Source organism: Mya arenaria, chromosome 2 (assembly GCF_026914265.1).
Source record: "Mya arenaria isolate MELC-2E11 chromosome 2, ASM2691426v1".
Lineage (NCBI taxonomy): Eukaryota > Metazoa > Mollusca > Bivalvia > Myida > Myidae > Mya > Mya arenaria.
In genome coordinates, this window is record NC_069123.1 from 53,190,473 (window position 1) to 53,210,490 (window position 20,018).

At 36.9% G+C, this 20,018-nt stretch overlaps 1 long non-coding RNA gene and 5 other non-coding genes across 6 annotated transcripts in view; 3 read left to right on the plus strand and 3 right to left on the minus strand.

The window, feature by feature from the left end:
- The window catches only part of Trnan-guu (transfer RNA asparagine (anticodon GUU)), a 74-nt gene extending 20 nt beyond the window's left edge, over positions 1–54 (minus strand). Inside the window, exon 1 of the tRNA in view lies at positions 1–54. This exon is cut by the window's left edge and continues 20 nt beyond it. This is a non-coding gene — a tRNA (tRNA-Asn).
- Positions 55–185: 131 nt separating this feature from the next.
- On the plus strand, positions 186–258 carry Trnak-cuu (transfer RNA lysine (anticodon CUU)). The gene has a single exon. It is a non-coding gene; the product is annotated as a tRNA-Lys (tRNA).
- A 979-nt stretch (positions 259–1,237) lies between these two features.
- On the minus strand, positions 1,238–1,311 carry Trnan-guu (transfer RNA asparagine (anticodon GUU)). Its single transcript has one exon. It is a non-coding gene; the product is annotated as a tRNA-Asn (tRNA).
- A 131-nt stretch (positions 1,312–1,442) lies between these two features.
- Positions 1,443–1,515, plus strand: Trnak-cuu (transfer RNA lysine (anticodon CUU)). The gene has a single exon. It is a non-coding gene; the product is annotated as a tRNA-Lys (tRNA).
- A 978-nt stretch (positions 1,516–2,493) lies between these two features.
- Positions 2,494–2,567, minus strand: Trnan-guu (transfer RNA asparagine (anticodon GUU)). Its single transcript has one exon. It is a non-coding gene; the product is annotated as a tRNA-Asn (tRNA).
- Positions 2,568–14,587: 12,020 nt separating this feature from the next.
- Positions 14,588–16,395, plus strand: LOC128225177 (uncharacterized). The gene is made up of 4 exons (XR_008259617.1): positions 14,588–14,687; positions 15,140–15,242; positions 15,595–15,714; positions 15,913–16,395. It is a non-coding gene; the product is annotated as an uncharacterized LOC128225177 (long non-coding RNA).
- The last annotated feature ends 3,623 nt before the right edge of the window (positions 16,396–20,018 follow it).

Here is a 20,018-nt window from a genome sequence, read left to right on the forward strand (position 1 = left end):
CCACCAACCTTTCGGTTAACAGCCGAACGCGCTAACCAATTGCGCCACAGAGACAGTTTGTATGCACACCATTATGTGTATCGTTTTACTTTTGGTGTAGGCAAATGTTCAAACAGGTTGGATTCGCATTGAGTTCAACGCGTCGTTCTGCAAACCTTTAGTGTGGCATAATATGGCATAATATAGCCCGGCTAGCTCAGTCGGTAGAGCACGAGACTCTTAATCTCGGGGTCGTGGGTTCGAGCCCCACGTTGGGCGTAATACTTTTAATTGTTACGTTAATTATCAATCAACAGCGTTGCACAGACACATATAGATACATAGTTGAGATATAAAGGTTACTGCTTCGAACAATGACGTATTTTAGATACTGTTGAAAGTTCATCTGGTGACATACACAGCTGCGGAACAAAAATCTTTAATAGTTTTTGTTTCATGCATGCATTTGGAAAATATGACCGCGAACCACTTTAAAGAGCAGGAATCCATATTTTTGATAACACTTTATTAACTAACGTTTGCTACGTATTTCATATGAAACCTGATCATGTTCAAGTTCATTATGTAGGGAATTCTAGAAATGCACGTACTCAAAATCCACATAAACTTTGAAAGTTCAATATTTTCCTTCACGTTAAGCGAACGGAAAGGTATCTCGTGTTTCTTACAAGCTTCAACGTGTGATATGAATGTCTGAACCAAGACGTTTTGACTAGATGCCTGGAATCACATGTCCAAATTCAGCGCAACCCGGTAAAATCTCTTCACACAAATGTCATACTTTTTAACGACAAAATACACCGCGCACTTTTAGCTTGCCGAAAGTATATCAATTTAACGCACATCAATACTAAGAAGAACAAACAATGCCGAGAGTATATCTGGACCGCAGCACACGGGAACTAACAAGTATGAAGAAAACTTAAAATAAAACTATCACTGTAACTAGAATTACATAACTACGCTCATTCCACGAAGAAAATCCTTTTCGGCTATGACCGCCATTTGACCGCAGACGCAGAAAATGTTAAACCCTGCGGTATTTACAACATGCATGTTCATTGCGTTTCACATGGAGAAAAGCCTCAATCGAAATGAAACAGCTCGGGAAATACATTTTAATATTTTACATTCAATATGTGATCTTGCACTAACGAACACAAAATTGAAGAGCTAAAACAATGTTCCATGATAACAAAACAGTTAACATTGCATGGGACATTTCAGCAAAACGCAACGTCCCTGGGTGGGCTCGAACCACCAACCTTGCGGTTAACAGCCGAACGCGCTAACCAATTGCGCCACAGAGACAGTTTGTATGCACACCATTATGTGAATGGTTTTACTTTTGGTGTAGGCAAAGGTTCAAACAGGTTGGATTCGCATTGAGTTCAACGCGTCGCTCTGCACACCTTTAGTGTGTCATAATATGGCATAATATAGCCCGGCTAGCTCAGTCGGTAGAGCACGAGACTCTTAATCTCGGGGTCGTGGGTTCGAGCCCCACGTTGGGCGGTATACTTTTAATTGTTACGTTAATTATCAATCAACAGCGTTGCACAGACACATATAGATACATAGTTGAGATATAAAGGTTACTGCTTCGAACAATGACGTATTTTTGATACTGTTGAAAGTTCATCTGGTGACATACACAGCTGCGGAACAAAACTCTTTAATAGTTTTTGTTTCATGCATGCATTTGGAAAATATGACCGCGAACCATTTAAATGAGCAGGAATCCATATTTTTGATAACACTTTATTAACTAACGTTTGCTACGTATTTCATATGAAACCTGATCATGTTCAAGTTCATTATGTAGGGAATTTTAGAAATGCACGTACGCAAAATCCACATAACTTTGAAAGTTCAATATTTTCCTTCACGTTCAGCGAACAGTAAGGTATCTCGTGTTTCCTACAAGCTTCAACGTGTGATATGAATGTCTGAACCAAGACGTTTTGACTAGATGCCTGACTCACATGTCCAAGATCAGCGCAACCCGGTAAAATCTCTTCACACAAAAGTCATACTATTTAACGACAAAATACACCGCGCACCTTTAGCTTGCCGAAAATATATCAATTAAACGCACATTAATACTAAGAAGAACAAACAATGTCGAGAGTATATCCTGGACCGCAGCACACGGGAACTAACAAGTATGAAGAAAACTTAAAATAAAACTATCACTGTAACTAGAATTACATAACTACGCTCATTCCACGAAGAAAATCCTTTTCGGCTATGACCGCCATTTGACCGCAGACGCAGAAAATGTTAAACCCTGCGGTATTTACAACATGCATGTTCATTGCGTTTCACATGGAGAAAAGCCTCAATCGAAATGAAACAGCTCGGGAAATACATTTTAATATTTTACATTCAATATGTGATCTTGCACTAACGAAAACAAAATTGAAGAGCTAAAACAATGTTCCATGATAACAAAACAGTTAACATTGCATGGGACATTTCAGCAAAACGCAACGTCCCTGGGTGGGCTCGAACCACCAACCTTTCGGTTAACAGCCGAACGCGCTAACCAATTGCGCCACAGAGACAGTTTGTATGCACACCATTATGTGTATCATTTTACTTTTGGTGTAGGCTTTAAAACAATAAACCCTGCTTATCTTGCAATATAAGATACAAAATGTAGTCACAAGAAAACATAACGTTGACCAATGCGGCGTCTAACAAAACCGAGTAGATTTACATGACCCTGAGGTCAAAACGGAATAAGGCTACAAACAACCAATTTACAGAGTTCCACAGGCAATGATTTCTCCAATAGTTACACTGGAAACTATTTTTTTTTGCAATAAAGTGTCAAATTATGTTCAATTATTTTAAGTTCTATGCACATGGAGCATTCGTTTGTCCTCTTTCATTCTTTTTTAATATTTTTTTTTATACTTGAACACAAGCACTCTTTCTTCTGTATTAACATCCGGTCAACGGAGGGCAGATAACTATGGTCTTGGGACTACGAAGGGCAGATAACTATGGTCTTGAGACACACATGAGTCATACAAACGCCAATATACACGATATATTTCCGATTAGATATCTATTAAACGGTTATTAATAGAAAGAAAGGACAGAAAGACGAATACTTTCAATTCTATATCCTTTGCTGCAGTGGAAAGGTACTCACAAGTATAAACACAGTTTAAAATAACTTACACAGCATCTACAATGATATGAATTAGCATTACCAACTGAACTATTACTTTTTTGTATTATGTACTTCGCTTATATGGAATTTTAGAAACATTTAATGGTTAATATTAATTTACCCATACTTTTTTAAAAGCATCTTCTTGATTATTCTGCTTTTTATTCTTATGGAATATTTTTCTAATAATTGTATTGTATTGTTGTGAGACAAGCCTTCCACAAATCGGCTTCCATTTTCTCGACACAGTTCAACCCTATTTCCTGGTGTAATAATGCAACATTGAATGCCTTTTCCAGCCGTACCACTTCATTATGCTTGGGATTAAGGGATAGAACGTATTGCTCGTATAATGGCAATATAGTGGAAGTCGGGGATTTCGCCGGTCAATATATTCATGAAGGGACCGGGCATTAACTCGGACTTTACATCAATCTTTCTCAGCCTTACTGGAATTTTGTCTGGGATAATGATGGATCCCTGGATTTCTTAAACTGAAATATACATAATTGAAACAAATGATTGAAGAATTTGACTGGCGAATGTAATGCTTAAGAAAGAAGATCTTTTTGGGATCATTGTTGATCTGGTTTGATTAATTGTTATTGCTAAACGGATAGAGCCGCTGACACGGTCGGTAATTCTTTCAAGTCTACCACACAAGTATGCTATTTTATACCATTCAATTCGTAAACACATGTTCAACACTTGCAAACTTTCAGATTTTTTTTTTTCAAAATTTTATTTTCACATTTTTACAGTATTTATCTTGTATGGTTTTTCGTCAGTGTGAACAAAGTGCTTGGGAGAATGTTGTTTGTTTGCCCTTTTAAACATTAAGAATGCACAAAATACATTTTGCGTGTTCATTGATTACATAGCTACCGGGCGTATATCATGTGATCAAGGCATATATTTAGATATGTAATTCGATGGAAATTAATATGCATTAGTTTAAAATGGGAACGTTGCTTCTTCAGTATTTGCAATACAATGTGAGGCCGCCAGGCCGAAAGGCCACTCACGTCACACCTTTAGTCCGTTAGGCCGCTTACATTACGCCGCCAGGCTGCCAACATTACGCCGCAAGGCAGCCACGCACATACCAATACTTACTACTGAACATTAATTGACTTAAGCGAATCTTGAAGTCGTTGCTAAAGTGCAATGTGAGTAATACTTGAAATGAAATACTTACTAATCCACGTTGTTGAGACATTTATATTTTTTGATAGTGGCCACGAATTCAAGTGTGTAAATAAATACATTCAATATATTTTTAACTGCGTAATAATATATCACCCTCGCCTGATCGCAGACATTTCAATTTATGTGTTGGTTTCATGTCTGCCTTCAACTGGATACATAATAATATTATGAATTCTATTATTTAACCAAAGTTCCAACACAATGTGCATTTAGTAACACTAAAACATTGTTAAGCTAACATTGCAACCTACCATGAATTAAGCTTCTGTATTTTAGTAGATATGACCAGCGGAAATATATGTTCAGAAGGACCGTTAACGCACATCACTTCTTTTACCCCAATACAACAACGACCAATCAATAGAGGCGTTACCAAGGCAACTGGGTACATAACATTAGAGTTCAACATTCAAACAGAGATTTCATTTGTTAGATCATACACATCCCTGCATGTGAGAACTAAATCATACTTAGTCGACGTGCGCCGAAATAAATGCTTTTCAACGCAATGATTTGGTATTTCAGTGGTTTTGTTATACCTGTGCAGCTGCCAATCAAAATATCCAGAAACAAAGTACCGCTGTGGATTGGACGTACGGCCAAGTAACTAACAGACAAACGGAACAGTATTTCAGTAGATACTCAAACTTCCAAATGTATGAAATGCAGGAGACATATAGGATAACGTTTTATGAAATATGTGCTGAGGTATGCGACCACCCGTTTGATCGTTCACAGTTTCACAACTTCAATTGCGAAATTCGTGATTTGTAAATGTTGGAGGCCCGACTCGATTCACCTTGCCTCTAAAACCATTTATTCCCTTCCTCTCCCACCCTTTCCTCCCTTTGTAGTCCAACTCCCCCCCCCCCTCTTGAACCAACTCCCTATCCACTCAAATCCTCCGCATCCCTCCTTCCTATTGTGGTCTAGTTTACTCTCTCCTCCGGAACAAACTCCCTCCCTGTCCGTTCCCCCTCCCCCCTCCGTAGCCAACACTCTCCCTTCGGAACCAACCCTTACCTCTCCCCTCCTTCTCTCCCCTCCGGAGCCAACTCACTCCCTCTCAGTTGAAGCCTCTCCCTTCGGAACCAACCCTTACCTCTCCCCTCCATCTCTCCCGTCCGGAACCATCTTTCTTCACAACTTTCTTTTTGATTTTGATCAAATCGAACAGATATAAAAAAATGCATTTTATGATTGTCAACAATGAATATATAGGTAAAACAACAATTTTTTCAAATGTTTCTTCAGGTAGATTCGAAATATTGAAAAAAAAACTTCTTGTTTTCCCTTACCCGATCTACCTTTAGATTAACCCTACGTTTCTGCTTACCCGATATTCCTGGAGATTTGCCCTTCGCTTTCGCTTACCCGATATACCTTGTAGTTTGCCCTTCGCTTTCGCTTACCCGATCTATCTGGAGATTTTCTCTTCGTTTTTGCTTACCCGTTTTCGCTTACCCTACCTACCTTGTGATTTACTTTTGCTTACGAGTACCCGACCTTCCTTGTGATCTACTCCTCGTTTCCGCTTATCCCATATACCTTGAGATTTAACCTTTGTTTCCGCTTACCCGATCTTCCTTGAGACTTATCCTTTGTTTCCGCTTACCCGATCTTCCTTGAGATTTAACCTTTGTTTCCGCTTACCCGATCTTCCTTGAGATTTACCCTTTGTTTCCGCTTACCCGATCTTCCTTGAGACTTACCCTTTGTTTGCGCTTACCCGATCTTCCTTGGGATTTATTCTTTGTTTCCGCTTACCCGATTTACCTTGAGATTTACCCTTTGTTACCGCTTACCCGACCTACCTTGAGATTTACCCTTGTTTCCGCTTACCCGACCTACCTTGAGATTTCTCTTTGTTTTCGCTTACCAGTCCGTCCTACTTTTCGTTTTCGCTAACTCGACCTTCCTTGTAATGTCTTTGTTTCCGCTTATCTGATTTTCCTTGTGCTTACTCGACCTACCTCGTTTTCGCTTACCTGAACTAATTTCAGATCCACTGTTCGTTTCCGCTTACTATACCCACCTTATGTTTTATGCCTTTAAAGCTATTTATATGGTCAACCTTTTCTTGTCAAAAAGTTTGATCGTTATGAAATACATAAACTTTCCCGGCTATAAGCGAAATTATTTGTGCATGTGACTATACTTATTTTATAATATGTGTTCTTCATTACACCAGTTCGGTATTTTCAAGAATGAAGAGGGGATGAATATTGGTGTAAATCCTGACTTTTACGTATTATTTTGGTGTTTATTATACCAAACAAAAACTATACAGAAATAACGAAGAAAGATGATTAAAATCCCTTCTTAGGATGAGGACTAATTCCAGACTAAGGCTCCATTAATACAGCGCTGGTAATAACTTCTGTTAAACATAGGCTGTAAATATTTAATGCAGGGCATTTTGAATTTTAGATGGATGAATTTCAAAGAGGTTGCTCGCGATTGGAATTAAAACAAGCTTTATACCATTAGTTTGGTAAGCTTCTCGGCTCCACCACAGTAATCAAGTTTGCGATATTTATGAAACACGGATTATGCACAACCGTTATGAAGACCCTATGACGTGCTGTTTGCGTTATCTACACGTGTAGGTGATTGTATGTTATATTTCTTGCAAACATATTTTTTTTTGTGAAATGTTAGTTGCGTACAGGGTGATATTGGCAATGCTTTTAAATGTGTGTGTATGCTTTAGAGTAAATGTACTAAGTTAAGCGTTTGACACACCCACGTTGACACTTGTAATTTACACATATTTTTTATATGCTTACATAATGGTTGATATCGTTTTAAACCAATAGGATGGCAGTATTTTTCAAAATATTCGACTTTAAAATTCCATTTTGACGGGCGTTTTACGTGCCGCATTTGTTGGTTGAAACGCCAATAGTTTGGTCGTTTCTGATTATTTTTTGACGTAAGCGTTATAATTCTGTAACGTTGCTGAAAGAAGTACGCGGGTTTTTGTGGTTCTTCTTAGATTGAACAATATTTTTAAATGAAAAAAAAAAATCAACAGAAAACAACACAATCTTAAATTCGCAAAAGTAAAACTTAATCCAAAACGTCTTCCAATGACAACCTATCCATGCTTAATAAATAGTTCAACCTAACCAACAGAAGAAAACAATATTTAAATTATTATATACATGTTTAGATGACAAAACATGGCGCCTGCATTTATTCATAGTGCTTTAGTTTCTTACGTGTAAATATTTCAGTGGAGGTCAACTTTTCATTTGAGAGCGGCCTGCCTTGTCCGTATACAAAGATGATTCCAGCCATTCGGCAGCGCTAGATTTGAATTTTAAAGTTCACAAAAGAACTCAAAATAAACAATAAGCTATATATGTACTTTAATTATTCACGTTGTCCACGTTAACAACCACAAGTTTTTAGATAAGAACTATAACAATCAGACATTTGAATGTGCCAAGGCAATCATTTTCAATAACACAACTCGCAAATCAATTTTATCAAATATGCCTGGCCGTTTTTTTTCTAATTCGTGCACAGGTAATGATAATTTGAAATGTTATCGCCGATGCCCCCTTGATGTCACCGTCTCACAACCTCAGACGGATATTAATAAGTGAAATGACTATCAGATATCCAAATGTGTCAATTGCAATATTTTTCAATAACACAACCGGTTAATCAAATGTTACTGCCCATCCATTCACTGGAAGACGTAAAACAGATCCAAGCAAACACCTATCTAATGTGTCCTTCTGATCGACAAATACCACCAAAACCCTCACAAAACCCTTCCTTATTCACATTATACGAGAAAGTAAAACCCCTAAAAGCTGACAGAATCAAGACTAAATGCCGCAAAAAGCCGAGAATTATAAAGAAATTTAATTTAGTGTAAAATACTTCATAATTGTATTACTTTCGATACGTGTGGATTTGGGCTAAGCGGGGGTACTTACGCGCCGGACTAGCTTTCTTGTGAAAACCTCGAGTTTTATTTCTCCTTTTCGCCAACAATTTGGATTACTTGCGATGAGAGTGGCTCTAGAACGAAATAACATAACCCGTTGTAATAAAAAGGCGACCAGAAAACGATGCATTGTTTTAAGAAATACAGTTTGAGGATAGCGATCAATTAACTGATATGTATTCATAGAAATTAGTCTAAAGACCCAGAGAAATACCACTCTTCCTTGTATAAATTCCCGGAGATTTCCGCTTGATTGGGTCGATCCGTCTTGGAATGGAAATTATTTTGGCATTTTCGCTGACAGCGGTTGAGAACAGCAATTGAGCGATTTCTTCTGCTGGAATTAACATATAAATGGCTGTTTACGGAGAAAGAAACAAGCAAATGTAAATCATATTCGATTTCTTAAAAAAACGTATTTTACTCATTTTTTACGCTATTTGAAGTATTTCAGAATAATCGAAACGGTTTTACTAAGTGTAAAACAGAAATAATTCTAATAATAATATCAAATTATATTTTTTTCCGCTCAGAGTCTCAATTCGCCTCGTTATTTGTTCTTACCATATAACTATTATTATTTTATTTTATTTTTATAACTATATTACTTCCGGTCGTCTGATTCAGAATGATTTTTAAAAAAAAAGCTATTAAGTAGATGTACATTGCCTGAAACAAAATTATTTGTTTGGCATTATAATTTCGCTAAGATCGCTTCGGAATTAAATGCTTAAGCTTACGATTTGATTTCACACTGAATTAAAAGTCATACAATAAACAAATAAATTCACTACTTATTAGAAATAACAGAACATAAGCGAAAGTATGCAATAGTTAAATGGCATGAAGTAAATACTTTATGATAAAGAATGGGCGGAGTGAGCGTAGCTGAACAAATACAGAAAATTCTATCAACGAAAACACGTGCTGCCCGTGATGCTACACAAACTACTGTGTTTCTAGCATCGAGAGCAAGAATTTGCGTTGAACAAATATTGCAATATATGCACGTTAGAAAATATATTATCATGTTGTTGTTTTTGTTGTTGTTTTCAGTTTTTAGTTTAACATAATGGGTACAAATTAAAGATCGCGTCCGGTTATACTATACGTAGTTAAGATGATACTCTTTTTTTCAACCGTATTGTTATTACATATTTTACATATTATAATGTTGTTGTAACTTCCGGTTTCTATTACTAATAAATGTGCACTCAATCTAAATCTTGACAAGCAGTTCGATGATATTTTTTCTCAATTATTACAATATGTTTTTCAAATTTAAATTCCTTTCCAAACTTTACGTAATATTTTATTTGACTGTGAATTAACAACTTTCAAATCATGTTTGAACATACTGATCATAGAGTCTTTGCTGTAGCATGGGAATTCTTTTTTACCTATTGTTTTGATGAAACCAAATATTACTAACATTTTATCAATCAAGTAGTCTTAAACAGCTTTTGCCCAAATCTGTTTTATATTTACGTTCACAAAGAAGTTTTCTCTAACATTGTTATTATATACAGATATGCTTAAATAAAGAGAGAAATTCATATCTTTGCTGCATTCAAGGTCTACTGACGTACACCAAAACATATTTACAAAATTTGTAATTTTATTTACAAACTTAAAAAAAAAACCCATGCTTTTTATGTGCAATAAAAGGTACAGTTTAAGTGTCCAATAATGGCAATTTAGTCTAAACATGAAGTTTGTCTCTGCTAGATATGAGATTGTTAAAAGCTTTTAAGGCTTATTCATTAATTGTTTAACAGCATCATTGAACCTACCATTGTACATGTACTTAAATTTTGTTCTTAAGTACACAAAACGGTACACTGATTTTATATTACCATCATTTAATGACCATACAAACTTTGCTCTTGTCTTTCTCTTCTGAAAAATACAAATATTTTTATTAAAATTGAATTTCTAACGTCATTTACAGTAACGCAAATAAACGGAAATAAAATTAAAAAAACTTGTATATGCTGTAACATAGTAAGTAGAATAATAGCTGTAAAGTCGCATTATTATCCGTTGAAAGGACTGTTTAGTATTTCATACACATACTTCAGTATTCTATGGCTCGAGAATCATAAAAATTACGTTGAAATTAGAATGCCTCAAGATTCTGAACATATTCAATATAGCTTATTTTATGCGTCACTGTTTTCATTCAGTCTATTTGCTTATTAATTTTACAGCCTAATTAAAATATTAAGATTCAACTCAAAAATAAGCTTACGTAACGTAATCTAAGCTTGTTACTACTTCTACCGCAGAACGTTTTTTATGCACATGAGAAAGATCGGACACAAAATCAAACATACACCGGTTATTTTCTTTGTTTTTGGCATTTTGAATATTAGCAGCAAACTCGAAGCGAAACGCTAGCAAAAGTAGCAAAAGTACTTGTTCGCAGTAGGCGCTGCTCACCCCGGGAGGGTTTTGTATTCTCGCTCATTACTGACTGAATGGATTCCCAGTAAGCTCACATAATCCAACCCTCGTCCTGAGGAGATTAGGCGAGAAAATGAAATCGCTTCTGATGAAAATATATCAAAATACAATTTGATTTAAGAGCCTTGAACATACAGTTTCTTCCTCTATCTATTCCACAATGTGACATTTTGCCAGTAATTTGTGCGATTGGCTCTGTTCCTCAACAACATCAATATGACACCATGTGAGGTGTTCGCGTTTGAATGATTAGGAAATTATCCGCACATGTATTTTACCATTACTTTTAAGTTAATATTCATTGTATAAGAACTATGAATATTTATGAGAAATATTTGCTTTGACTTACAACTGACGCAAACCCGTATTTGGTGCTTAGTATCGGCAAGACCGATAATCATGAGCCCTTATTTTTGCAAGAATCATAGTTTTCTTAATACCCTTATTAGAACATTATAATGAGAGCTTTGAATATTGATGAAGTGTAAAACAAATAAAACCACGTGGCGAAACATTTATTATAGTACAATACTCTTCTCACGGAAATTTGGAATCTTTTCTTCGTTTTCATGGGTCTTCATTTTTAATTATTCTATTTACTGCTCGAGGGGGCGACGGTTATTTCAAATTTCTAAAAAGATATAAGTTCATTTGCTTTACACAATGACATTAAGGCTGGCATTTAAATGTTATGCCTGTCATGGTCAAAGAAAACTAAACACAAATATTTCAATAATGCCCTAATTTGGTCGGTTACGGTTGACCCGGACTAACCTTAGTTTTGATGGGGTAATTTTCCGCACGCCAAATTTAACAGTATTCCCTCATCGGTCAATTTCTCAACATTGATTACCTCTGATCCCTGTGAGGACCTGTTATGGTCGTGTTTCCAGGGTTAATGGGTCACTCGGGGTCAGCCAGATTTCGGCAAATTTTGTGTCATCGCGAGTGTCCATCTGCCGGACCTGGCCGCACACTTAAACCCGTCCCCCTGCCACAAGTGCTGGCCAGCCTTGGGCCCTTGAGATCAAACCAAATCTGACAGGAAAATTATGATCGGATTGACCGCGGAACGCGGCTGGTTTTAATAATATTAGTTCCCCAATTATAGTTTGTGATATGCAGGGGAGAGAAATAAAAGAAACTGACTAATTTAAAATGGATGATTGCCTTCCCTTTAGTATAATTTGGGGGTTGTCTAAAAATCTGCAAACACGGTCTACTATGTGGCATTTGGTGTGTTTGTGGTATTTAACGTTACGTCGTCTTTTCTTTCTGCGCTGTGGCATTTGGCGTAAAGTCGTCTTTTTGTAAAGATTGGCGTTTGACCTTCTTTTCGTTTTGACATAGTAGCATTAAATGTAACGTTATTTTTTTGTATTTGCTATAACGTAAACCTTATTCCTAGTCATTGATTCAATATTTATTGAATACAGCCCTGGCGTTGTGACATTGGTCTTACGCTGTCTTCTTTTTTGTGGCGTCATTCTAATTGGTGTAACGTCGCATTTTCGTTTTGGCGTCATCAAATTTCCTCTTGTGTCATCTTTTCTTTCTGAAGTTATGTCGTTGAAAACAATATCGAAAAAACTAATACGGTTTTGTTAATGCAGCTTTACAAATGTCGCATTTTTTGTGAATTGTGATGTTTCATTTAAAATGGTATCGTGTTTTTTTTCTGGTTTCCACGCCAAAACAAAAGAAAATTGCATAAAGCTACAGTATTACCGTAATCCAGCAGATGAGTATCCGAAAACCTATGTACTGCATGCACTTTGGGGCACAATCGCACGAAACACGTCGTATACTTCGTCATAAATGGATCAGTATTTACCTAGACAGTAATTAATATAACCATTATAAAATAAAACGTCATGGCCGATGAAACGACCCATTCTGGTCGCGCAGTCAACAGCTCACAAAACAAACCTAGACATTACAACCACGGCATGCCTTAGAAAACACTAACCAAGCAAGAACAACCGAGGCATACCTTAGACAACATAAACTGATACGTTACAACCATGGCGTGCCTTAGAAAACACTAACAAAGCAAGTACAACCACGACATACCTTAGACTACACTAACCGAGACATTACAACCACGGCTGCCATAGACTAAACTAAGCGAGACATTACAACCACGGCTGCCATAGACTACACTAACCGAGACATAACAACAACGGCATACCTTAGACAATACTAACCGAGACGTTACAACCACGGCATGCCTTAGACAACACTAACCGATACGTTACAACCACGGCATGCCTTATACAACACAAACCGAGACGTTACAACCACGGCATGCCTTATACAACACTAACCGAGACATAACAACCACGGCATGCCTTAGACAACACTAACCGATACGTTACAACCACGGCATACCTTATACAACACAAACCGAGACGTTACAACCACGGCATGCCTTATACAACACTAACCGAGACATAACAACAACGGCATACCTTAGACAATACTAACCGAGACGTTACAACCCGGGTATGTCTTATACAACAATAACCGATACGTTACAACCACGGCATGCCTTATACAACACAAACCGAGACGTTACAACTCGGGCATGCCTTATACAACACTAACCGAGACGTTACAACCCGGGCATGCCTTATACAACACAAACCGAGACGTTACAACTCGGGCATGCCTTATACAACACAAACCGAGACGTTACAACTCGGGCATGCCTTATACAACACTAACCGAGACGTTACAACCACGGTATGCCTTATACAACACTAACCGAGACGTTACAACCACGGTATGCCTTATACAACACAAACCGAGACGTTACAACTCGGGCATGCCTTATACAACACTAACCGAGACGTTACAACTCGGGCATGCCTTATACAACACTAACCGAGACGTTACAACCCGGGCATGCCTTATACAACACTAACCGAGACGTTACAACCACGGCATGCCTTAGACTACACAAACCGAGACGTTACAACCACGGCATGCCTTATACAACACTAACCGAGACGTTACAACCACGGCTGCCATAGACTACACAAACCGAGGCAGCAACAACAGCAGCAGTAGCGGCAACAGAATTAGCCGCCTTCAGCAACAGTAGTTAGCAGCAATAGCAGCAACGAAAGCTAACCGACTCAGCAGCAGTGGCAATAATAACCAGCCGACAGAAGCAACAGTAGCTACTCGCGTTCAGCAAATACAGCAATAGAAGCTAGGTTCTATGCTGTCCTTTTGCTGTAGGTGTAGGTGGCTAGCTGCTATGCAACTGTGCTGCGACTTTCAAGCGCGTCAATGTTTTTTTTCCGACACAATGTGAGGACTTGTGAAAACTTCTTACGAAATAAACACATGGCGTACTAGAACTATATGTCCCCATGATAGGGGCAAACCTCACCATGTACCTGTTCCTAAAACCACATTGTCAGACACGTAGTCTTCAGTTTCTATTTTCCATCAATACTTCATCTGAATTTTATTTAAATACATAAGTGCCTTTCAAACTATGATAATTAACTATATGATAACTTCAATCAAAAACGCTGATTCTAATTTATACTGATCTGTCTGAAGTTAATTTCAAAATTGTTAAAATAACTCTTCTCAAGAGAGAATCGGTTAAATTCGTCTAAAAATCTATACTTAAAAGCTTTCATTCTGGGTTTTTTTTCAGTATGGGTGTATTTATTACACAAGGCTATTATACTAATATCGATATTTGCATTTGGGTTAGATTTCAGTACAATTAACGATATTGGCGGCACGGACCATATAAATAGCGTTGGTAAGTCCTGCAGATCAATCCGTTTGTTGTAGACGACTGGTATACAAGTACAGACTTTATTCGGAATATAAAAGAAGGTATGTTTTTAGGTGTTTTATAGTTTATTCAGTTTAAGAATCATTACGAGTGATTAAAATTATGTAGCACTCGATAGAACATTAATTTTATGAATGTATTTTATAATGTTAGAGGGGGCATAACTTAGGGCCGTAACCGTTTTGATTGCGCCCTTTCCTCAGAAACAAAATTAGTTTGGTCTAATGTGTTAACGGGGGGGGTACTCCCCCTTTTTCTCCTATATTGAACTACGGTGTTAAAGTGTGTGGGGGCGCCCCCACCCCCCTGGGTCCGCTAGTGACAATCATCATTGACCAGGCCAAATATTTCCATACTTAAGTATACAATGTTCATTTTTATACTTATAATTTGCGAAATTTCTCTGCATTATTCCAACTAAAATGATAAAAAATAATGCTTCACATTCTATAATATACATGTAGTATGTTTTCAAGTATGTTGTTATTTCCAGCCTGTGTTCGCGATGGTTAAGCACCTCCAGTTTCGGTACGGACCGTACGTGAAGAGATGAGACAAGACCCTGTACTCGGAAGAGCCGCTCGAACCACTCATCCGTGAGTAATATGCTTGCCTTAGTTGTTAGATTCCTGCACGTTATTCATCTGTGAATTGATGAGTTTGACTCAGAAAACGTTCTTACTGATTTTGTCAAGTTAAACAATAACGGTACATGTTCTTTAAGAAGTTTTCAGTTAATCAAAATCAGTCAATATCTTTTATTGTCTAATTCTTGCCGTTGTTGTTGTAGTAGCTGTTGTTGTAGGTTGTTATTGTATTATTAGACTTGAGCATGTATAGTTCCAGTTGGAATGTAGTCAACACGTGACAAATGCTGCTTTCTGAATCGTGTAAGTCATTTGCCAAAGACATCAAGACATTTGACCGTACGGACGATTCGTGTTACAGGTGCACTGACGGAAGAGGGTTTCCAGGTGACCACAAACCGAGTCGGCTTGAAGGACGCATGCGACCTTTTTGCTGGCAGGGAGCGTCTCTGGTCCACCAGCTTCGCCCGCCTCATGAATGGTACTATATGTTTGTTTAAGGGTCCGAGAAAGAATCAAATAAGTTATGGTCTAAGAGTCCGTTTTTGAAAGTGTGGTATTTGTGAAAAGAAATCATAAAAGTCAGGTACTTTTTGTTAAAATGTATGCTATACTTAACTGTGTACCCCATCATAAGTGAGTATTTAGTATCTTCATGTTATGTGTTTGTCTATTCAAGCGGCGGGCCAGAAGGCGGCGGTGCGCGAGGTGCTTGATGCCTGCGCCAAGAAACTTCCGGGTAACAGGTCCAGCCTTACTGGGACCAATGCGCCAGTCTCCAGAGCGCCAAGGAAATGATAAAATGTCCCCGCTTTAATGCTTAGCTTTGTATTAACCACAAAACTTTTATAAATCTTGAAAATTGATAAACTTTTCTTATGGGTTGCATTTTAACGTATCGTTTTGTATTCCCAGCAATAATTTTCACAACGATTATGCAGTTGAACTCGAACGGAAACAATCTATAACAATAACTTATTGATGAAGCTTGAAGCGTTGGGTCGGGGACGGAAGGATATCTCTTTTATAGTTTAGATGTAAATGCACAGACTTATGACGTGCCTGTCTAAAATACAAATGGACAGACACTGATGCTCGCTGTGCACAAAATGTAAAATTACAAATACTATGTTGTTATTAAAATGGTACCATTATACCAAATATAGAATTGCGTTGTTGTTGCTAACTGTATAATAATAGTTTAGATAATCATAGGGCAGCCATCTTTGTTGTTGTTGTTTTCTGGTAATTCCTTATTATCATTATATGTTACGGCCATTTCTATTAGAGTTAGATATTCGCCTTAGCCCAAGGAATTGGAGAAACATGAACCACTCTGGTGAAAATTATTTAGTATTCTGAGAAAAACGTCCGTTCATTCCCCTTGACGATGACGGAAAAGACCGAGGTGAAAGTACGGGGCTATCGTGCAAAGGGCATTCGGCCAAAACGGCAATGACCACACTGCAAGAACTCGCGTGTAACGTTCATCCAGCATAGCTTACGCAATCACTGCGTATTGATATGACTACTGTAAATAGAGACACATACATGTTATGGCCTTACTTGAACGGGGACTTAATACGATGCAACATGAGAAGTAACGTTTATATATGTGTACGTACTTTCAAGCTTGTTTGGACATATTGAGACAACACTTTCCAATAATATACAAGACGAAATTTGATGCAAGACACCACAGACGCGGCTGAATAGGTTTACATGTGAATCTTTATTTTTATCATAATTCGAATGAAGGTCAACATGTGTTTAACTTTAAACGTTATATTAAGTGATTAAACTAAGCGACACTATAGGAGAAATGTGGAAATTAGTATTTCGCTGTTAACAAGGGAAGCAGCTATACTTACGCATTTAAGAATGGCATACCCGAGTTGTCTAAGCGCTATTCACATGTATCCTGTAGCTCTCATATTTAAACCATACTATGTACGTGAAAAGGTAGCGATTTGACAAAGGGAACTAACCAATACGTCTTACCGGCGACCAGTCACAATAAAAAGAAGCAAATAATTTTATTGATTTTCGATATAGCCGTCTGACTAACATTTCGTTTTAAACATATTTTATAACAGTGTTATCTCTTCACGGACATTCAAACGGTTTCTTCACGTCAACATAGTTTAAGAAAAGTTGATAGAAATGTGTTATTGATAAGTATTCAGTTGGGTTGTAGTATTTAAGTACATATTTAAAAGGGATGCAAACAAATTGGGCCAGGATTTTTCCGACATCAGTTAGAGAGAGAGAGGGGAGGGGGAGAGAGAGAGGGGGGGGGGGAACGAACGAGGGAGGGGGGGTCGATATTGATGAAATACAAGACAAATAAATAATAAACTTAATGATAAAATTATTATAAAGTTAAAACAAAAATCCTCTCAATGTTTTTATTAAATACACGTTTCGAAAGCATGTTCCAATATAAAATGTCATCATCTAGTTCAAACATAAATCAGAGGCAATATTAGAGTATCATTAGTTCGTTTGTGTATGAACTTTACAAAGACAATAAATTTCCTTTGTCTCTCTCTTGTCACGTTCTGATCACTAATGTCACAAATACATTAATTGTGCAAATATTTGACGTTGTATTTAAACAAAACTGTTAAGAAAAATACATAAAATTGAATGTTTATGCTAAACAAATAGTTTTCATTTGAAGAGGAAGTGTTTTATCAAGGATTGCCATTTAATGCGTATTAAAGCTACATTAATGACCATATCGGTGCTTGTTCGCGAATGACACCCGAGTAAATCACATATCTTTAGTACCTACATTAACCCAATCAAGATCACTTTATAAACATTTAACCTGTCCCTTTTGAGAAATAACGTGAGTCACATGCTTTTTATGAAACCTGTGACTGTTACCTTATCAAGAAATGAAGGAATCAATCATGGCTGGCGGGTCTTATATTAGTCTTGGAGAGTATTTTTTAAAGCTACAACTACGTGTGTTCATGGTTATTCTAGTTTGTCTCTGTACCCTTAACAAACAATCGCATTTTCATTGTCCAATATGTTGGCAATTGTATGCTTAGTTCGTGGAATAGGACTCTTGTCTGCACCCTTCGATAATTCAAATTTTCTTCGTGTTTATTTTTACTTTTAGCTTTGTTCACTTCATATACACATGCACTTCCTTTATCATTTGTGACCCATAGTACTGTAGGCTCATATGTATGTGTCTATATCATATTTCTGTTTCTATCAACGTCATTTGCCAATTAAGCGTTTGTTGTATTACCATTTCATTCACACCTTTAATCGTGTATATATGTAAAACTCTATTAATAAATAAAACAAACTGAAACGTTAATATATGGTATACACGTGTGCCTGGATAAACATGTGTCTTTAATAGATACGTGATGCTATTCCATAATTCCGACGTTCATTCAAATTATGAAGTTCCCAAACCATTCAAGTGCAGAAGTCTAGCAAAAATAACAATTAGTTAAACAGAGTATCACATCCCCCAATACTTTAAAATGTATTTTGTATTTATATTATATGTTCTAATCCCATTGAAGCATGGTTTCAATGGTTTATGGAGATACTATCTCGTAGTTCGAACACCGATAATCCGAAAGATCGCGTAAGTTATGGTCTGTCAATGTAATCAAAATGATTTGTCGGCTGCTATATATGTTAAAGAGTTCCTATCCATTTTATATCAAACGTTTTTTTTTCACTCGGCAATAAAAGTGCATCGACATGATATAGAAAACAAACAAAAATATGTGTATATTTTCAAGTTCGATATTTTTTTCGATATATACCCATCATAAATCCACACGCAATACATCTCGCAAAAAACGCTTGTCCGTATTCCACTTAAGTTAAATAGGCCTTTTAACGGCCGTATTCCACTCTACTGGCCACAATTTCTCGAAACTTCTTAAGTCCTTTATAACAGGATTAAGCTAAACTCACTATTTTTGTTGTTCTATAATATGCGTTATATTTACTTCTTTAAGAGTTTTTTGAAATTATATAAGAAAAATCTGTATGCTAATTAGAAGAAACCATTTTTCATTTAGCAAAATTTATTATTAGTATGTATTTTGGCTAATTGAAATAAGCGACTTAAGCCTGTAAAGCTTAAGAAGTTTCGAGAAAAGGGGGCCAGACGTCACGTTATAACAAGTACCGTTGCGCGATGTTAAAATGACGTCATGAATCATCAAAAATCCACTCGAGTCGAAAAAACAACCTCCCGGATCAACGCAGAAGTAATAACCCTATTGTATTGTATCATATGAAAACAGATTCTAAGAAAGTTACTCGGCTACCAAGTTCGAAATTATAATTGTAAATTACATAATATTCTATTTATTCAAAATGCATGGTGTAAGATATAAAGTCACAAAATAGATCTCTCTTTGTTCAAATTCAGTCCAATTAAAATCACACGGTAGTCGACAAACAACACAATGTTAAGAATGATGGGACACCATGCTCGGCGTTCATTACGTCGACTTATGAAGTGAACGTCCGTCTACGTAAGGTATATGTTGTACGTTGAGACACGTTGCCTTACACAATTACGGTTAATAACAAAACTAATGGCTATTTAACCTTATTAACGAAGGATTGATAAAGGCTATGTCCGTTGTTCATACTAAATGCGGCATCTGTTGATGTAAACGGATATTAAACTATCAATAGCCCAGTTAAACAAAGCTGTCCGCTCTTTTTAATATATAAATTAACCCCATAGCCATGGATATCTTTGAAGAGAATAACGATTTTTTTTTATAC